Here is a 6,000-nt window from a genome sequence, read left to right as displayed (position 1 = left end):
ACCTGTGTTATCTAGGAAAGATACAGTGATACAGTGAACCTAATGCAGCTTACTTGCAGCAAACAAGTGGAGAATACAGGTTTGATTGATTAAATTCCAGAGAAAAAAAAGGGTTGAAGTTTCTTTAAACAGGGTGATTGAATGCTGCTTAAAGTCTGTTGAATCAATCAACAATTGTTTAAAGAATTTTCCCGATGCACAGTGGGAAATTGATATTGGCCAGTTAGCTACAGTAAGTTACAGTTGTAAGTATATCTAACATAGCTAACAGAAAAAGCAGCATACAGCATAAAAAATATTTGATTATATCATTTTAACAAACTGTTATGAATGGCATGGAAAATACAACACAAATTTGTTGACTACATTGAGAAAAATCATTCATAAACAGTAATACCTTGGCAGTTGTCATGTTTCATGTGCTGAAGATGTAAATATTTGCTTTGAAAAAAAAAAAAAAGAGAAAGAAATCAACTGCACATGGCCAACAAGCCCCATGGGACCAATCTCTCTTTCATGGTCTCAGACACAAACAGAAGCATCTGCATCTGTTTACCATCTACTCTCCTCTGTTTCTGGTCAAGAAATAGTCAGATAGGTTATCCCCCATAAAGTGCGGAGTACCCCAGGGCTCAGTTCTGGGACCAATCATATTTATTTGCATATGCTTCTCTTGCACATAGGCATGGCATTGCATTTCATTGTTACACTGACAACATTTTAGATGAACAACAGCCATTCTGATCCATCCCATGTTTGTTAAATGTCTATGAAAGGGTGCATTTCCACAAAAAAATCACGATCATTGGCTTGAACTTCATGCAAATATAAAGCCATATCTTGTGGCTATTTTTCCTAAATTTGGAAAACCATATTAGCAACTTTTCCAGTCCTTATTTGTTTCAACCAAGACACATTTCCATGGTTAAATCTGTTCAACTGTTCAATGATCGTAATGCATGCCTTCATTTACATGCAGCTAAACTACTGCAAATAATTTTTGGGTATAAACCAAAACCTTGATCTTGTCTAATGTACACATGGTACACAGGGGTGTAAATAAATCATGTTAGAGAAAAAAAAATCTGGCTCACTGTCAACACTGATGAAGGTCGACGACTAGATCTAAAAAGGATTGCCAAAATTGCCTCTTAAAGCATTTTTTTTTTCAATTTGCTTCGTAACAGTTTTACATTAAGTTTGACATGTTGGGATGTTTTACACTCTGCATATCTCTAATTTTACTCTTTTTTATTTTTTTGGGCTGTTTCACTGATGATGATATTCCACTTTGCTGAATTTATTCCTGTTATGTACAGTAAATCACTTTAAAACGTTGGTTTTGAAAACTTTCTCTTAACTGAGAAAAGGTGACGTGTGCCGGATTAAGTCAGCGTTTGAAGAGAGAAGAATCCCTTTAAATTGATCTTTATTCCATCTCTCCCGCTCCACCCTATTTCTTTCTCTTTCCCAGAACCAAAAATGGTCTGTTTTTAATTTTACCTCCCTGATGTCTACTGTATCTGAATCACCTGATGACAACACAAAGTGACGCTCATATTTTCATTCTCTGCAGCTCTGATATAAATCAGTGATACTGATATATAATATATATATATATATATATAAATATGCAGCAGTTATACTAAACCTTCAAATTAAATTTTGTTGCCAACAAATACAAGTAACATATGTGACATTTTTGTTCCCATTTTTATAGACTTGCTTTAATGTAATGCTTTGTATCTTACCACTCCTTTTTACTTCTTCACTTTTTACTTTTTTACTCCTTTCACATGTCACATCATGTCTTGTGATTATTCTTGCTCTGTCTTTTATTGTTTTTCTTTTAATATAATGATTGTTTTAGCCTGATGGCATCATTCTCTTTGTAAGCTGCTTGTAAGTTATTATTATCATTTTATTATTATTATTATTATTATTATTATATTTGAAATCTAACATAACTGTGTGTCTTTGCGGTGTCAAAAAGCATAAAATATAGCAAAAAAATATAAGCATATTTCATCATTACCTGGCCAGCTGAACTGCTGAACAATGTGTTGTCATCACCTGACACTACTTGCCTTAAGTTACACTAAGTTTGATGAATGCAATGCAAAATGAAAATATTTTCATAAGAAATACATATATTTTCATATTTTCCACATGTGCGAGTCTCATCAAGTTTCTGTTTGTTTTTGTTTTTTTTATCGGTTCACATAATGAAGAAATGTCACCAAACAAAAGGAGAGCGGAGCAAAAATAAAACTGGGTTAAAAAGCAGACTCCCTGACCTTTTCCTCATTTTCTCATCAAGCTGTGGATTCCTGAAGTAATTTGAAGGAATTAAGTTGTTTTCCTTTTGTTTTCACCACAATGATGACCTCTCCATGTGACACAAAGGTTTTTTAAACGTTGTCTCCACTCTGTAAATGGGACTATGACACAAGCTCACTGGACTCACTGAACTGATGGAAAAAAATACAGATAGCAATCTTCTGGCATATCTCAATCTAACCTGGGACTGTCATTATAATAAGTGGATTAAAAATGTTAGAATTTATGTCATCAAACTCCTCACAGAGAAACACACGATAGATATCCATTTGCTGATCTGCCTCAAAAAGGACATTTTTGATTCAACAACAAAACATTAAACTAAACAGATAAAGGGATATTACATGCTTTTACCATTTAGGGTGGTTATCTTCTCAGCTGCATGGTGACCACACATCTAAGCTGCGATAGTGGTTTTCTCCTGACTGGTGCCAAACCTGCTACTGTGCCAAAATGTGATTTATAGCGCTTTGAAAGAATATGTTTTGAGCTTATAAGATCATATTTTTATGGCAACCATATGAAAAACAGCACCCAGCAGATATGACCACATCCCTATGCACGCTCATAAAGTGAAATGTCGCCGAGCCAAAGCAATTAATTTATGTCTCTTGCTGCGGAGTTGATCTTGTGCAGTACTTCGCTTGAATTTAGCAAGTGCGTGGGATTGTGTGTGATGTCAAAGTGATATGAATAAATAAATAACACATATCTCTAATGTTGATAGCGCCTCAAGACCTTTTCCGATAACTGGAGACATTTATCGACTTAAATCATAAAGACAGGGGGCAAGTGAGGGGGTGGGGGCGGGGGCGGGGGGGGGGGGGGGGGCAAGTTAAATGAGAATTTCCACCTCGGGAAGTAGAGAAGCAGTTTCTCTGAATATGGAAACGGCCTGTGAGGCATCATTGCGTCAGTGTCTGGCGACGCTTGCCTCAACCATTAGAAACACAATGAGGTCAGGGGAGTGAGTGACAGAGTGTAGCGTGGACCTTAAACACCTCACAGAAAGCAGGGCTATTAGCTGCCTATTAAAGCTCAGATAGCAAAAGAGCGTGTCTAACATGTCTTTCGGCAAACTGGCAGTTATTCACCTGGTGGCTTGGGCGGGTTTGTTTCAGTGATCTGTCAGAAACATTGACTGTGCTACAAACCAGATCTTCAACCCCCCCCATACACACTTTACACAGTGAAAGCACTTGAGTTGCTCCTTGGAGGTGAATTCCTCAGCTGCTGATCAGAAACAAATGTCTCATTAAACCGTCACAATTGATGAATTGATTCCTTTAAATCAGACTAATTTGTCCTCACATGAGTGTTAATTTGACCTTATCAATTTCATGTCAGGAGGTGGAGAAGTGGTATAAACTTGGCCGTGTTGTGTATATGTTTACCAGAGGTCTGTCACATCAAATAAAGCCAGAAGCGAACCAATGGTTTACATCACGTCACTTTGTTGGATGGGTCAGCAGGCCAACACTAAACACAATCAATGACTGGACCTCCAGGACACAACATGGAGAGTCCTCTGTGCTTATTTGACTTTGTGTCTATGAACTTGTCACGCACTGAAGCCGCTATTACCAAGTAAAAATAAATGGAAACTAATTTAGCAAATGGGAAGCAAAAGCACCACCACATGGTACTTGACCCTTGTGACATCGGGGTTTGACCAACTTGCCGATCTCTCTGGTTCTGTTTGTTGCTCCTAGTGGTTTAACAGTTGACAGAACTGGAGCCTGGAGGTGCACAGTGCTTCCAGCTTTTCTCAGATGGGCAGACAGCTTTGGCATATTCCCTACCAGTGCTGTGCATGTTCACACTTCACAGCTCAAAGTTCACTTCAGTTCACACAGAGTCAAAGGAAATAGTTTATTTCTTTCAGGGCTTTTTTATGCTTTAACTTCAGTCATATCTTTTTTCTTTTTTTTTCAAGAATATATTTATTGGACTTTTATATATATATATTTCACTTGTACAGATACATAACACTCAAATACACACGTCAACACAGCAGTTTCAAGTTGATTGTGCATTTTAACGTTTAAGAAACTAAAGGTTTCCAAATAGTCTCAAACTCTGCCGTCCTTCCCCTGGTTATATAAGTTAGTCTTTCCAACACAATACAAGCAATCTCCTTTATCCACACATATATCGAGGGCACATCCATTTTTTTCCAAAACAGAGTGATCATCCTTCTGGCCTGCAGGAGTCCGAAATCAATTAAAGTAAAGTTTTTGGGATATATACCAAATACATATTTTTGCCTGGTGAGGTTGTGAGTCATTTCTAATTCTTTGGCTGATGTTTTGATGTTTTTTCAGATCCGGTGGGTACAATTTGCAATGAAATGTAAGCTTGAGTGAACTTGATAACTGGTAACTTTAAGGTGAAACCATCCAAGGTTACTTTGTAATAACTTGCATTAACGTTTGGCATTAATAATAAACAGAACGGTGTATTCTCAGTGCTCATATTGAAGATTTTTCAACATGATGAAAACCGTGCGGCTGGTGATAAATTGTATATAATTTTAATATCACAGAAGAATCTGTGAATCTGAGATCCTATGGCTTTGATACATTAATGATGAATAGTGTTGCTGATAACTTATCATCACATTTCTGACTTCAGACAGTTTCTATGTGGGATACATTTTCAGACCTCTGCTGGACGATGGCTGATGGTTGGAGGCCAGCACATTGATGTAAAGCATGTTTCTGTAGAGAGATAAAGGTTGACCTCACAGAAGATTTAATATGTAGCAGTCCAAATGTGGTGCTGAAGAGGTTTGATTTGAAGACTTTGACTTACCACACCCCAGGTTTCTGGGTGTGGATGGGAAAAATGTTGTATTCTTCAAGTCAATTCCAATCTCAAGTTTTGCCTCTATGGCCGCAGTCAGTATTGATCAAGCAGGGTCATGTTTTGGGAGTAAAGAAATTATTTGAATGACATTGATGCATGACGTTGTGGAAGTAGTCCAACTGAATTGCTCAACATGTCTTCATACATAAATGATAGAAAAGGACTTTGCCAATGATTCCCAAAACAACATATATGACTGTTGAAGAGTACCAGCAACAGGCGCACACTGTGAAACTTAGATTTAGGCAACAAAAGTACTTGGTTAACTTTAGGAAAAGATTATGATTTAGGTTTGGGTTCGAACTTGTCTTCCAGCATGGAAGACAGGAAGTGCATGGGCCCCACCTCTCCCCCTAAGCCCCAGGAAGAACAATTGGTCTGGTTGTCTTTGAGGTTTATCAGATCAGTAACGTGTCGACCACTACTCCTCCCGTACAGCACTAGTGTCCATTCGCCATCGTGAAAGTCTGTTTGAGTTTTCTCTTTGAGGTAAGTAATGAACTAAAATTGTCCTTTTCAGGGAAGATTCTGTTTTAATATTAACTAAAATTGTCCTTTCTTTTCAGGTAAAATTGTCCTTTATTCCCAGGTAAGTATAAATAAAATATTGTTTTTAATGTTAAACGAAGAATGAATGAAAGTTAGCAGGGTTGGGTTAAGGTTAGAATAAGTATGTTCGTTACATAGCTTAAGTTATGTTAACTTACATTACATACATGACATAAGTATGTTACTTAAGTTAACATGCATATGTGATAAAATAGGTCAGCGTTGACAGTACAGGAACAGTGA

The sequence above is a fragment of the Centropristis striata genome, chromosome 14 (genome assembly GCF_030273125.1).
Source record: "Centropristis striata isolate RG_2023a ecotype Rhode Island chromosome 14, C.striata_1.0, whole genome shotgun sequence".
NCBI classification, from domain to species: domain Eukaryota; kingdom Metazoa; phylum Chordata; class Actinopteri; order Perciformes; family Serranidae; genus Centropristis; species Centropristis striata.
The sequence above is the reverse complement of the archived record's forward strand: the minus strand, read 5'-3'. Positions refer to the sequence as shown.